The sequence below is a fragment of the Lycorma delicatula genome, chromosome 2 (assembly GCF_047948215.1).
Source record: "Lycorma delicatula isolate Av1 chromosome 2, ASM4794821v1, whole genome shotgun sequence".
NCBI classification, from domain to species: Eukaryota; Metazoa; Arthropoda; class Insecta; order Hemiptera; family Fulgoridae; genus Lycorma; species Lycorma delicatula.
The window spans coordinates 98635770-98652571 of NC_134456.1; positions in this window are offsets into that span (position 1 = coordinate 98635770).

The window sequence follows — 16802 nt, forward strand, 5'->3', positions numbered from 1 at the left end:
TACCAACTAATTTAAAAATAAAGGGAACGTTCCATACATGCAGAATAAAAAAATAAATCGTTACCAGAGTCGGCACTGCAGAAGTAACAGTGCTCACACTACCTTACAGCCTCTCGTGTTGCTTCTGAACCCCTTCTTTCAATAAACAGACCAAACAAAACGAAACATCTGCACAATATTAAAATATCACACTGCTGGAACTGTTTAGAGCACAGTTCCGCACCAGGGTCGGCACTGTAGAAGCAACAGTGCTCTCTCTCCTTAAAGCCTCACGTGTTGCTTCCGAACCCCTACTTTCAATAAACAGACGAAAGAAAACAAAACATCTGCACAATATCAAAATATCACACTGCTGGAACTGTGGACAGCACAGTTCCGCACCAGGGTCGGCACTGCAGAAGTAACAGTGCTCTCTCTCCTTAAAGCCTCACGTGTTGCTTCCGAACCCCTACTTTCAATAAACAGACGAAAGAAAACAAAACATCTGCACAATATCAAAATATCACACTGCTGGAACTGTGGAGAGCACAGTTCCGCACCAGGGTCGGCACTGCAGAAGTAACAGTGCTCTCTCTCCTTACAGCCTCACGTGTAGCTTCACAACCCCTTCTTTCAATAAACAGACAAAAAAAAACAAAACATCTGCACAATATCAAAATATCACACTGCTGGAACTGTGGAGATCACAGTTCCATACAAAGATTTTTATATCTTATTCTAATAAACTAGGAGATGAGTACTCTCATAAGGCTTAAGGATTGTATATTGTACAAGTATAAAGAAAGAATTCAAGAAAAAAAAAGATTTGTTATAGTAAATGTTATCGATAATATCTGGTAGAAGTACGGAGTGTTTCAGATAAACAGTGCCTTCACGTACACCGCCTCCGATTACTGAATAACTTAAAAAACCCTATTGTGTAACAGTTCTTAATTTAAATTTCTAGGTAAGTTTTTACTAATTATTACCTTGTCTTTCACCCTTCCAACACGTTTTCGGGTATATTTCAGGTTAATACAGCCCTTGCTTTCCACCATCTTGTTTTCACAACTGAAAAAAAAACAATACAACGCTTTAATATTCCTTTTACCAACTAATTTAAAAATAAAGGGAACGTTCCAATCATGCAGAATAAAAAAATAAATCGTTAACCAGAGTCGGCACTGCAGAAGTAACAGTGCTCACACTACCTTACAGCCTCTCGTGTTGCTTCTGAACCCCTTCTTTCAATAAACAGACTAAACAAAACGAAACATCTACACAATATCAAAATATCACACTGCTGGAACTGTGGACAGCACAGTTCCGCACCAGGGTCGGCACTGCAGATGTAACAGTGCTCTCTCTCCTTAAAGCCTCACGTGTTGCTTCCGAACCCCTACTTTCAACAAACATCCCAAACAAAACAAAACATCTGCACAATATCAAAATATCACACTGCTGGAACTGTGGAAAGCACAGTTCCGCACTAGTGTCGGCACTGCAGAAGTAACAGTGCTCTCTCTCCTTAAAGCCTCACGTGTTGCTTCCGAACCCCTACTTTCAACAAACAGACCAAACAAAACAAAACATCTGCACAATATCAAAATATCACACTGCTGGAACTGTGGAGAGCACAGTTCCGCACCAGGGTCGGCACTGCAGAATTAACAGTGCTCTCTCTCCTTACAGCCTCACGTGTTGCTTCCGAACCCCTACTTTCAATAAACAGACCAAACAAAACAAAACATCTGCACAATATCAAAATATCACACTGCTGGAACTGTGGAGAGCACAGTTCCGCACCAGGGTCGGCACTGCAGAAGTAACAGTGCTCTCTCTCCTTAAAGCCTCACGTGTTGCCTCCGAACCCCTACTTTCAATAAACAGACCAAAAAAACAAAATATTTGTACAATATCAAAATATCACACTGCTGGAACTGTGGACAGCACAGTTCCGCACCAGGGTCGACACTGCAGAAGTAACAGTGCTCTCTCTCCTTACAGCCTCACGTGTAGCTTCACAACCCCTTCTTTCAATAAACAGACCAAAAAAACAAAACATCTGCACAATATCAAAATATCACACTGCTGGAACTGTGGAGATCACAGTTCCATACAAAGATTTTTATATATTTTTCTAATAAACTAGGAGATGACTACTGTCATAAGGCTTAAGGATTGTATATTGTACAAGTATAAAGAAAGAATTAAAGAAAAAAAAGAATTGTTATAGTAAATGTTATCGATAATATCTGGTAGAAGTACGGAGTGTTTCAGATAAACAGTGCCTTCACGTACACCGCCTCCGATTACTGAATAACTTAAAAAACCCTATTGTGTAACAGTTCTTAATTTAAATTTCTAGGTAAGTTTTTACTAATTATTACCTTGTCTTTCACCCTTCCAACATTGCTTCCGAACCCCTACTTTCAATAAACAGACCAAACAAAACAAAACATCTGCACAATATCAAAATATCACACTGCTGGAACTGTTTAGAGCACAGTTCCGCACCAGGGTCGGCACTGTAGAAGCAACAGTGCTCTCTCTCCTTAAAGCCTCACGTGTTGCTTCCGAACCCCTACTTTCAATAAACAGACCAAACAAAACAAAACATCTGCACAATATCAAAAAATCACACTGCTGGAACTGTGGAGAGCACAGTTCCGCACCAGGGTCGGCACTGCAGAATTAACAGTGCTCTCTCTCCTTACAGCCTCACGTGTTGCTTCCGAACCCCTACTTTCAATAAACAGACCAAACAAAACAAAACATCTGCACAATATCAAAATATCACACTGCTGGAACTGTGGAGAGCACAGTTCCGCACCAGGGTCGGCACTGCAGAAGTAACAGTGCTCTCTCTCCTTAAAGCCTCACGTGTTGCCTCCGAACCCCTACTTTCAATAAACAGACCAAAAAAACAAAATATTTGCACAATATCAAAATATCACACTGCTGGAACTGTGGACAGCACAGTTCCGCATCAGGGTCGGCACTGCAGAAGTAACAGTGCTCTCTCTCCTTACAGCCTCACGTGTAGCTTCACAACCCCTTCTTTCAATAAACAGACCAAAAAAAAACAAAACATCTGCACAATATCAAAATATCACACTGCTGGAACTGTTTAGAGCACAGTTCCGCACCAGGGTCGGCACTGTAGAAGCAACAGTGCTCTCTCTCCTTAAAGCCTCACGTGTTGCTTCCGAACCCCTACTTTCAACAAACAGACCAAACAAAACAAAACATCTGCACAATATCAAAATATTACACTGCTGGAACTGTGGAGAGCACAGTTCCGCACCAGGGTCGGCACTGCAGAATTAACAGTGCTCTCTCTCCTTACAGCCTCACGTGTTGCTTCCGAATCCCTACTTTCAATAAACAGACCAAACAAAACAAAACATCTGCACAATATCAAAATATCACACTGCTGGAACTGTGGAGAGCACAGTTCCGCACCAGGGTCGGCACTGCAGAAGTAACAGTGCTCTCTCTCCTTACAGCCTCACGTGTAGTTTCACAACCCCTTCTTTCAATAAACAGACAAAAAAAAACAAAACATCTGCACAATATCAAAATATCACACTGCTGGAACTGTGGAGATCACAGTTCCATACAAAGATTTTTATATCTTATTCTAATAAACTAGGAGATGAGTACTCTCATAAGGCTTAAGGATTGTATATTGTACAAGTATAAAGAAAGAATTCAAGAAAAAAAAAGATTTGTTATAGTAAATGTTATCGATAATATCTGGTAGAAGTACGGAGTGTTTCAGATAAACAGTGCCTTCACGTACACCGCCTCCGATTACTGAATAACTTAAAAAACCCTATTGTGTAACAGTTCTTAATTTAAATTTCTAGGTAAGTTTTTACTAATTATTACCTTGTCTTTCACCCTTCCAACACGTTTTCGGGTATATTTCAGGTTAATACAGCCCTTGCTTTCCACCATCTTGTTTTCACAACTGAAAAAAAAACAATACAACGCTTTAATATTCCTTTTACCAACTAATTTAAAAATAAAGGGAACGTTCCAATCATGCAGAATAAAAAAATAAATCGTTAACCAGAGTCGGCACTGCAGAAGTAACAGTGCTCACACTACCTTACAGCCTCTCGTGTTGCTTCTGAACCCCTTCTTTCAATAAACAGACTAAACAAAACGAAACATCTACACAATATTAAAATATCACACTGCTGGAACTGTTCAGAGCACAGTTCCGCACCAGGGTCGGCACTGTAGAAGCAACAGTGCTCTCTCTCCGTAAAGCCTCACGTGTTGCTTCCGAACCCCTACTTTCAATAAACAGACCAAAGAAAACAAAACATCTGCACAATATCAAAATATCACACTGCTGGAACTGTGGACAGCACAGTTCCGCACCAGGGTCGGCACTGCAGATGTAACAGTGCTCTCTCTCCTTAAAGCCTCACGTGTTGCTTCCGAACCCCTACTTTCAACAAACATCCCAAACAAAACAAAACATCTGCACAATATCAAAATATCACACTGCTGGAACTGTGGAGATCACAGTTCCATACAAAGATTTTTATATCTTATTCTAATAAACTAGGAGATGAGTACTCTCATAAGGCTTAAGGATTGTATATTGTACAAGTATAAAGAAAGAATTCAAGAAAAAAAAAGATTTGTTATAGTAAATGTTATCGATAATATCTGGTAGAAGTACGGTGTGTTTCAGATAAACAGTGCCTTCACGTACACCGCCTCCGATTACTGAATAACTTAAAAAACCCTATTGTGTAACAGTTCTTAATTTAAATTTCTAGGTAAGTTTTTACTAATTATTACCTTGTCTTTCACCCTTCCAACACGTTTTCGGGTATATTTCAGGTTAATACAGCCCTTGCTTTCCACCATCTTGTTTTCACAACTGAAAAAAAAACAATACAACGCTTTAATATTCCTTTTACCAACTAATTTAAAAATAAAGGGAACGTTCCATACATGCAGAATAAAAAAATAAATCGTTAACCAGAGTCGGCACTGCAGAAGTAACAGTGCTCACACTACCTTACAGCCTCTCGTGTTGCTTCTGAACCCCTTCTTTCAATAAACAGACTAAACAAAACGAAACATCTACACAATATTAAAATATCACACTGCTGGAACTGTTCAGAGCACAGTTCCGCACCAGGGTCGGCACTGTAGAAGCAACAGTGCTCTCTCTCCGTAAAGCCTCACGTGTTGCTTCCGAACCCCTACTTTCAACAAACATCCCAAACAAAACAAAACATCTGCACAATATCAAAATATCACACTGCTGGAACTGTGGAAAGCACAGTTCCGCACTAGTGTCGGCACTGCAGAAGTAACAGTGCTCTCTCTCCTTAAAGCCTCACGTGTTGCTTCCGAACCCCTACTTTCAACAAACAGACCAAACAAAACAAAACATCTGCACAATATCAAAATATCACACTGCTGGAACTGTGGAGAGCACAGTTCCGCACCAGGGTCGGCATTGCAGAATTAACAGTGCTCTCTCTCCTTACAGCCTCACGTGTTGCTTCCGAACCCCTACTTTCAATAAACAGACCAAACAAAACAAAACATCTGCACAATATCAAAATATCACACTGCTGGAACTGTGGAGAGCACAGTTCCGCACCAGGGTCGGCACTGCAGAAGTAACAGTGCTCTCTCTCCTTAAAGCCTCACGTGTTGCCTCCGAACCCCTACTTTCAATAAACAGACCAAAAAAACAAAATATTTGCCAATATCAAAATATCACACTGCTGGAACTGTGGACAGCACAGTTCCGCACCAGGGTCGACACTGCAGAAGTAACAGTGCTCTCTCTCCTTACAGCCTCACGTGTAGCTTCACAACCCCTTCTTTCAATAAACAGACCAAAAAAACAAAACATCTGCACAATATCAAAATATCACACTGCTGGAACTGTTCAGAGCACAGTTCCGCACCAGGGTCGGCACTGTAGAAGCAACAGTGCTCTCTCTCCGTAAAGCCTCACGTGTTGCTTCCGAACCCCTACTTTCAATAAACAGACCAAAGAAAACAAAACAACTGCACAATATCAAAATATCACACTGCTGGAACTGTGGACAGCACAGTTCCGCACCAGGGTCGGCACTGCAGATGTAACAGTGCACTCTCTCCTTAAAGCCTCACGTGTTGCTTCCGAACCCCTACTTTCAACAAACATCCCAAACAAAACAAAACATCTGCACAATATCAAAATATCACACTGCTGGAACTGTGGAAAGCACAGTTCCGCACTAGTGTCGGCACTGCAGAAGTAACAGTGCTCTCTCTCCTTAAAGCCTCACGTGTTGCTTCCGAACCCCTACTTTCAACAAACAGACCAAACAAAACAAAACATCTGCACAATATCAAAATATCACACTGCTGGAACTGTGGAGAGCACAGTTCCGCACCAGGGTCGGCATTGCAGAATTAACAGTGCTCTCTCTCCTTAAAGCCTCACGTGTTGCCTCCGAACCCCTACTTTCAATAAACAGACCAAAAAAACAAAATATTTGCACATTATCAAAATATCACACTGCTGGAACTGTGGACAGCACAGTTCCGCACCAGGGTCGACACTGCGGAAGTAACAGTGCTCTCTCTCCTTACAGCCTCACGTGTAGCTTCACAACCCCTTCTTTCAATAAACAGACCAAACAAAACAAAACATCTGCACAATATCAAAATATCACACTGCTGGAACTGTGGAGAGCACAGTTCCGCACCAGGGTCGGCACTGCAGAAGTAACAGTGCTCTCTCTCCTTAAAGCCTCACGTGTTGCCTCCGAACCCCTACTTTCAATAAACAGACCAAAAAAACAAAATATTTGCACAATATCAAAATATCACACTGCTGGAACTGTGGACAGCACAGTTCCGCACCAGGGTCGGCACTGCAGAAGTAACAGTGCTCTCTCTCCTTACAGCCTCACGTGTAGCTTCACAACCCCTTCTTTCAATAAACAGACCAAAAAAAAACAAAACATCTGCACAATATCAAAATATCACACTGCTGGAACTGTTTAGAGCACAGTTCCGCACCAGGGTCGGCACTGCAGATGTAACAGTGCTCTCTCTCCTTAAAGCCTCACGTGTTGCTTCCGAACCCCTACTTTCAACAAACATCCCAAACAAAACAAAACATCTGCACAATATCAAAATATCACACTGCTGGAAGTGTGGAAAGCACAGTTCCGCACTAGTGTCGGCACTGCAGAAGTAACAGTGCTCTCTCTCCTTAAAGCCTCACGTGTTGCTTCCGAACCCCTACTTTCAACAAACAGACCAAACAAAACAAAACATCTGCACAATATCAAAATATCACACTGCTGGAACTGTGGAGAGCACAGTTCCGCACCAGGGTCGGTACTGCAGAATTAACAGTGCTCTCTCTCCTTACAGCCTCACGTGTTGCCTCCGAACCCCTACTTTCAATAAACAGACCAAAAAAACAAAATATTTGCACAATATCAAAATATCACACTGCTGGAACTGTGGAGAGCACAGTTCCGCACCAGGGTCGGTACTGCAGAATTAACAGTGCTCTCTCTCCTTACAGCCTCACGTGTTGCCTCCGAACCCCTACTTTCAATAAACAGACCAAAAAAACAAAATATTTGCACAATATCAAAATATCACACTGCTGGAACTGTGGACAGCACAGTTCCGCACCAGGGTCGACACTGCGGAAGTAACAGTGCTCTCTCTCCTTACAGCCTCACGTGTAGCTTCACAACCCCTTCTTTCAATAAACAGACAAAAAAAAACAAAACATCTGCACAATATCAAAATATCACACTGCTGGAACTGTGGAGATCTCAGTTCCATACAAAGATTTTTATATCTTATTCTAATAAACTAGGAGATGAGTACTCTCATAAGGCTTAAGGATTGTATATTGTACAAGTATAAAGAAAGAATTCAAGAAAAAAAAAGATTTGTTATAGTAAATGTTATCGATAATATCTGGTAGAAGTACGGGGTGTTTCAGATAAACAGTGCCTTCACGTACACCGCCTCCGATTACTGAATAACTTAAAAAACCCTATTGTGTAACAGTTCTTAATTTAAATTTCTAGGTAAGTTTTTACTAATTATTACCTTGTCTTTCACCCTTCCAACACGTTTTCGGGTATATTTCAGGTTAATACAGCCCTTGCTTTCCACCATCTTGTTTTCACAACTGAAAAAAAAACAATGATTACCTTGTCTTTCACCCTTCCAACACGTTTTCGGGTATATTTCAGGTTAATACAGCCCTTGCTTTCCACCATCTTGTTTTCACAACTGAAAAAAAAACAATACAACGCTTTAATATTCCTTTTACCAACTAATTTAAAAATAAAGGGAACGTTCCAATCATGCAGAATAAAAAAATAAATCGTTAACCAGAGTCGGCACTGCAGAAGTAACAGTGCTCACACTACCTTACAGCCTCTCGTGTTGCTTCTGAACCCCTTCTTTCAATAAACAGACTAAACAAAACGAAACATCTACACAATATTAAAATATCACACTGCTGGAACTGTTCAGAGCACAGTTCCGCACCAGGGTCGGCACTGTAGAAGCAACAGTGCTCTCTCTCCGTAAAGCCTCACGTGTTGCTTCCGAACCCCTACTTTCAATAAACAGACCAAAGAAAACAAAACATCTGCACAATATCAAAATATCACACTGCTGGAACTGTGGACAGCACAGTTCCGCACCAGGGTCGGCACTGCAGATGTAACAGTGCTCTCTCTCCTTAAAGCCTCACGTGTTGCTTCCGAACCCCTACTTTCAACAAACATCCCAAACAAAACAAAACATCTGCACAATATCAAAATATCACACTGCTGGAACTGTGGAGATCACAGTTCCATACAAAGATTTTTATATCTTATTCTAATAAACTAGGAGATGAGTACTCTCATAAGGCTTAAGGATTGTATATTGTACAAGTATAAAGAAAGAATTCAAGAAAAAAAAAGATTTGTTATAGTAAATGTTATCGATAATATCTGGTAGAAGTACGGAGTGTTTCAGATAAACAGTGCCTTCACGTACACCGCCTCCGATTACTGAATAACTTAAAAAACCCTATTGTGTAACAGTTCTTAATTTAAATTTCTAGGTAAGTTTTTACTAATTATTACCTTGTCTTTCACCCTTCCAACACGTTTTCGGGTATATTTCAGGTTAATACAGCCCTTGCTTTCCACCATCTTGTTTTCACAACTGAAAAAAAAACAATACAACGCTTTAATATTCCTTTTACCAACTAATTTAAAAATAAAGGGAACGTTCCAATCATGCAGAATAAAAAAATAAATCGTTAACCAGAGTCGGCACTGCAGAAGTAACAGTGCTCACACTACCTTACAGCCTCTCGTGTTGCTTCTGAACCCCTTCTTTCAATAAACAGACTAAACAAAACGAAACATCTACACAATATTAAAATATCACACTGCTGGAACTGTTCAGAGCACAGTTCCGCACCAGGGTCGGCACTGTAGAAGCAACAGTGCTCTCTCTCCGTAAAGCCTCACGTGTTGCTTCCGAACCCCTACTTTCAATAAACAGACCAAAGAAAACAAAACATCTGCACAATATCAAAATATCACACTGCTGGAACTGTGGACAGCACAGTTCCGCACCAGGGTCGGCACTGCAGATGTAACAGTGCTCTCTCTCCTTAAAGCCTCACGTGTTGCTTCCGAACCCCTACTTTCAACAAACATCCCAAACAAAACAAAACATCTGCACAATATCAAAATATCACACTGCTGGAACTGTGGAAAGCACAGTTCCGCACTAGTGTCGGCACTGCAGAAGTAACAGTGCTCTCTCTCCTTAAAGCCTCGCGTGTTGCTTCCGAACCCCTACTTTCAACAAACAGACCAAACAAAACAAAACATCTGCACAATATCAAAATATCACACTGCTGGAACTGTGGAAAGCACAGTTCCGCACCAGGGTCGGCACTGCAGAAGTAACAGTGCTCTCTCTCCTTACAGCCTCACGTGTTGCTTCCGAACCCCTACTTTCAATAAACAGACCAAACAAAACAAAACATCTGCACAATATCAAAATATCACACTGCTGGAACTGTGGACAGCACAGTTCCGCACCAGGGTCGGCACTGCAGAAGTAACAGTGCTCTCTCTCCTTACAGCCTCACGTGTTGCTTCCGAACCCCTACTTTCAATAAACAGACCAAACAAAACAAAACATCTGCACAATATCAAAATATCACACTGCTGGAACTGTGGAGAGCACAGTTCCGCACCAGGGTCGGCACTGCAGAAGTAACAGTGCTCTCTCTCCTTAAAGCTCACGTGTTGCCTCCGAACCCCTACTTTCAATAAACAGACCAAAAAAACAAAATATTTGCACAATATGAAAATATCACACTGCTAGAACTGTGGAGATCACAGTTCCATACAAAGATTTTTATATCTTTTTCTAATAAACTAGGAGATGAGTACTCTCATAAGGCTTAAGGATTGTATATTGTACAAGTATAAAGAAAGAATTCAAGAAAAAAAAAGATTTGTTATAGTAAATGTTATCGATAATATCTGGTAGAAGTACGGTGTGTTTCAGATAAACAGTGCCTTCACGTACACCGCCTCCGATTACTGAATAACTTAAAAAACCCTATTGTGTAACAGTTCTTAATTTAAATTTCTAGGTAAGTTTTTACTAATTATTACCTTGTCTTTCACCCTTCCAACACGTTTTCGGGTATATTTCAGGTTAATACAGCCCTTGCTTTCCACCATCTTGTTTTCACAACTGAAAAAAAAACAATACAACGCTTTAATATTCCTTTTACCAACTAATTTAAAAATAAAGGGAACGTTCCATACATGCAGAATAAAAAAATAAATCGTTAACCAGAGTCGGCACTGCAGAAGTAACAGTGCTCACACTACCTTACAGCCTCTCGTGTTGCTTCTGAACCCCTTCTTTCAATAAACAGACTAAACAAAACGAAACATCTACACAATATTAAAATATCACACTGCTGGAACTGTTCAGAGCACAGTTCCGCACCAGGGTCGGCACTGTAGAAGCAACAGTGCTCTCTCTCCTTACAGCCTCACGTGTAGCTTCCGAACAACCTCTTTCAATAAACAGACGAAAGAAAACAAAACATCTGCACAATATCAAAATATCACACTGCTGGAACTGTGGAGAGCACAGTTCCATACAAAGATTTTTATATCTTTTTCTAATAAACTAGGAGATGAGTACTCTCATAAGGCTTAAGGATTATATATTGTACAAGTATAAAGAAAGAATTAAAGAAAAAAAAAGATTTGTTATAGTAAATGTTATCGATAATATCTGGTAGAAGTACGGAGTGTTTCAGATAAACAGTGCCTTCACGTACACCGCCTCCGATTACTGAATAACTTAAAAAACCCTATTGTGTAACAGTTCTTAATTTAAATTTCTAGGTAAGTTTTTACTAATTATTACCTTGTCTTTCACCCTTCCAACACGTTTTCGGGTATATTTCAGGTTAATACAGCCCTTGCTTTCCACCATCTTGTTTTCACAACTGAAAAAAAAAGCAATACAACGCTTTAATATTCCTTTTACCAACTAATTTAAAAATAAAGGGAACGTTCCATACATGCAGAATAAAAAAATAAATCGTTACCAGAGTCGGCACTGCAGAAGTAACAGTGCTCACACTACCTTACAGCCTCTCGTGTTGCTTCTGAACCCCTTCTTTCAATAAACAGACCAAACAAAACGAAACATCTGCACAATATTAAAATATCACACTGCTGGAACTGTTTAGAGCACAGTTCCGCACCAGGGTCGGCACTGTAGAAGCAACAGTGCTCTCTCTCCTTAAAGCCTCACGTGTTGCTTCCGAACCCCTACTTTCAATAAACAGACGAAAGAAAACAAAACATCTGCACAATATCAAAATATCACACTGCTGGAACTGTGGACAGCACAGTTCCGCACCAGGGTCGGCACTGCAGAAGTAACAGTGCTCTCTCTCCTTAAAGCCTCACGTGTTGCTTCCGAACCCCTACTTTCAATAAACAGACGAAAGAAAACAAAACATCTGCACAATATCAAAATATCACACTGCTGGAACTGTGGAGAGCACAGTTCCGCACCAGGGTCGGCACTGCAGAAGTAACAGTGCTCTCTCTCCTTACAGCCTCACGTGTAGCTTCACAACCCCTTCTTTCAATAAACAGACAAAAAAAAACAAAACATCTGCACAATATCAAAATATCACACTGCTGGAACTGTGGAGATCACAGTTCCATACAAAGATTTTTATATCTTATTCTAATAAACTAGGAGATGAGTACTCTCATAAGGCTTAAGGATTGTATATTGTACAAGTATAAAGAAAGAATTCAAGAAAAAAAAAGATTTGTTATAGTAAATGTTATCGATAATATCTGGTAGAAGTACGGAGTGTTTCAGATAAACAGTGCCTTCACGTACACCGCCTCCGATTACTGAATAACTTAAAAAACCCTATTGTGTAACAGTTCTTAATTTAAATTTCTAGGTAAGTTTTTACTAATTATTACCTTGTCTTTCACCCTTCCAACACGTTTTCGGGTATATTTCAGGTTAATACAGCCCTTGCTTTCCACCATCTTGTTTTCACAACTGAAAAAAAAACAATACAACGCTTTAATATTCCTTTTACCAACTAATTTAAAAATAAAGGGAACGTTCCAATCATGCAGAATAAAAAAATAAATCGTTAACCAGAGTCGGCACTGCAGAAGTAACAGTGCTCACACTACCTTACAGCCTCTCGTGTTGCTTCTGAACCCCTTCTTTCAATAAACAGACTAAACAAAACGAAACATCTACACAATATCAAAATATCACACTGCTGGAACTGTGGACAGCACAGTTCCGCACCAGGGTCGGCACTGCAGATGTAACAGTGCTCTCTCTCCTTAAAGCCTCACGTGTTGCTTCCGAACCCCTACTTTCAACAAACATCCCAAACAAAACAAAACATCTGCACAATATCAAAATATCACACTGCTGGAACTGTGGAAAGCACAGTTCCGCACTAGTGTCGGCACTGCAGAAGTAACAGTGCTCTCTCTCCTTAAAGCCTCACGTGTTGCTACCGAACCCCTACTTTCAACAAACAGACCAAACAAAACAAAACATCTGCACAATATCAAAATATCACACTGCTGGAACTGTGGAGAGCACAGTTCCGCACCAGGGTCGGCACTGCAGAATTAACAGTGCTCTCTCTCCTTACAGCCTCACGTGTTGCTTCCGAACCCCTACTTTCAATAAACAGACCAAACAAAACAAAACATCTGCACAATATCAAAATATCACACTGCTGGAACTGTGGAGAGCACAGTTCCGCACCAGGGTCGGCACTGCAGAAGTAACAGTGCTCTCTCTCCTTAAAGCCTCACGTGTTGCCTCCGAACCCCTACTTTCAATAAACAGACCAAAAAAACAAAATATTTGTACAATATCAAAATATCACACTGCTGGAACTGTGGACAGCACAGTTCCGCACCAGGGTCGACACTGCAGAAGTAACAGTGCTCTCTCTCCTTACAGCCTCACGTGTAGCTTCACAACCCCTTCTTTCAATAAACAGACCAAAAAAACAAAACATCTGCACAATATCAAAATATCACACTGCTGGAACTGTGGAGATCACAGTTCCATACAAAGATTTTTATATATTTTTCTAATAAACTAGGAGATGACTACTGTCATAAGGCTTAAGGATTGTATATTGTACAAGTATAAAGAAAGAATTAAAGAAAAAAAAGAATTGTTATAGTAAATGTTATCGATAATATCTGGTAGAAGTACGGAGTGTTTCAGATAAACAGTGCCTTCACGTACACCGCCTCCGATTACTGAATAACTTAAAAAACCCTATTGTGTAACAGTTCTTAATTTAAATTTCTAGGTAAGTTTTTACTAATTATTACCTTGTCTTTCACCCTTCCAACATTGCTTCCGAACCCCTACTTTCAATAAACAGACCAAACAAAACAAAACATCTGCACAATATCAAAATATCACACTGCTGGAACTGTTTAGAGCACAGTTCCGCACCAGGGTCGGCACTGTAGAAGCAACAGTGCTCTCTCTCCTTAAAGCCTCACGTGTTGCTTCCGAACCCCTACTTTCAATAAACAGACCAAACAAAACAAAACATCTGCACAATATCAAAAAATCACACTGCTGGAACTGTGGAGAGCACAGTTCCGCACCAGGGTCGGCACTGCAGAATTAACAGTGCTCTCTCTCCTTACAGCCTCACGTGTTGCTTCCGAACCCCTACTTTCAATAAACAGACCAAACAAAACAAAACATCTGCACAATATCAAAATATTACACTGCTGGAACTGTGGAGAGCACAGTTCCGCACCAGGGTCGGCACTGCAGAATTAACAGTGCTCTCTCTCCTTACAGCCTCACGTGTTGCTTCCGAATCCCTACTTTCAATAAACAGACCAAACAAAACAAAACATCTGCACAATATCAAAATATCACACTGCTGGAACTGTGGAGAGCACAGTTCCGCACCAGGGTCGGCACTGCAGAAGTAACAGTGCTCTCTCTCCTTACAGCCTCACGTGTAGTTTCACAACCCCTTCTTTCAATAAACAGACAAAAAAAAACAAAACATCTGCACAATATCAAAATATCACACTGCTGGAACTGTGGAGATCACAGTTCCATACAAAGATTTTTATATCTTATTCTAATAAACTAGGAGATGAGTACTCTCATAAGGCTTAAGGATTGTATATTGTACAAGTATAAAGAAAGAATTCAAGAAAAAAAAAGATTTGTTATAGTAAATGTTATCGATAATATCTGGTAGAAGTACGGAGTGTTTCAGATAAACAGTGCCTTCACGTACACCGCCTCCGATTACTGAATAACTTAAAAAACCCTATTGTGTAACAGTTCTTAATTTAAATTTCTAGGTAAGTTTTTACTAATTATTACCTTGTCTTTCACCCTTCCAACACGTTTTCGGGTATATTTCAGGTTAATACAGCCCTTGCTTTCCACCATCTTGTTTTCACAACTGAAAAAAAAACAATACAACGCTTTAATATTCCTTTTACCAACTAATTTAAAAATAAAGGGAACGTTCCAATCATGCAGAATAAAAAAATAAATCGTTAACCAGAGTCGGCACTGCAGAAGTAACAGTGCTCACACTACCTTACAGCCTCTCGTGTTGCTTCTGAACCCCTTCTTTCAATAAACAGACTAAACAAAACGAAACATCTACACAATATTAAAATATCACACTGCTGGAACTGTTCAGAGCACAGTTCCGCACCAGGGTCGGCACTGTAGAAGCAACAGTGCTCTCTCTCCGTAAAGCCTCACGTGTTGCTTCCGAACCCCTACTTTCAATAAACAGACCAAAGAAAACAAAACATCTGCACAATATCAAAATATCACACTGCTGGAACTGTGGACAGCACAGTTCCGCACCAGGGTCGGCACTGCAGATGTAACAGTGCTCTCTCTCCTTAAAGCCTCACGTGTTGCTTCCGAACCCCTACTTTCAACAAACATCCCAAACAAAACAAAACATCTGCACAATATCAAAATATCACACTGCTGGAACTGTGGAGATCACAGTTCCATACAAAGATTTTTATATCTTATTCTAATAAACTAGGAGATGAGTACTCTCATAAGGCTTAAGGATTGTATATTGTACAAGTATAAAGAAAGAATTCAAGAAAAAAAAAGATTTGTTATAGTAAATGTTATCGATAATATCTGGTAGAAGTACGGAGTGTTTCAGATAAACAGTGCCTTCACGTACACCGCCTCCGATTACTGAATAACTTAAAAAACCCTATTGTGTAACAGTTCTTAATTTAAATTTCTAGGTAAGTTTTTACTAATTATTACCTTGTCTTTCACCCTTCCAACACGTTTTCGGGTATATTTCAGGTTAATACAGCCCTTGCTTTCCACCATCTTGTTTTCACAACTGAAAAAAAAACAATACAACGCTTTAATATTCCTTTTACCAACTAATTTAAAAATAAAGGGAACGTTCCAATCATGCAGAATAAAAAAATAAATCGTTAACCAGAGTCGGCACTGCAGAAGTAACAGTGCTCACACTACCTTACAGCCTCTCGTGTTGCTTCTGAACCCCTTCTTTCAATAAACAGACTAAACAAAACGAAACATCTACACAATATTAAAATATCACACTGCTGGAACTGTTCAGAGCACAGTTCCGCACCAGGGTCGGCACTGTAGAAGCAACAGTGCTCTCTCTCCGTAAAGCCTCACGTGTTGCTTCCGAACCCCTACTTTCAATAAACAGACCAAAGAAAACAAAACATCTGCACAATATCAAAATATCACACTGCTGGAACTGTGGACAGCACAGTTCCGCACCAGGGTCGGCACTGCAGATGTAACAGTGCTCTCTCTCCTTAAAGCCTCACGTGTTGCTTCCGAACCCCTACTTTCAACAAACATCCCAAACAAAACAAAACATCTGCACAATATCAAAATATCACACTGCTGGAACTGTGGAAAGCACAGTTCCGCACCAGGGTCGGCATTGCAGAATTAACAGTGCTCTCTCTCCTTACAGCCTCACGTGTTGCTTCCGAACCCCTACTTTCAATAAACAGACCAAACAAAACAAAACATCTGCACAATATCAAAATATCACACTGCTGGAACTGTGGAGAGCACAGTTCCGCACCAGGGTCGGCACTGCAGAAGTAACAGTGCTCTCTCTCCTTAAAGCCTCACGTGTTGCCTCCGAACCCCTACTT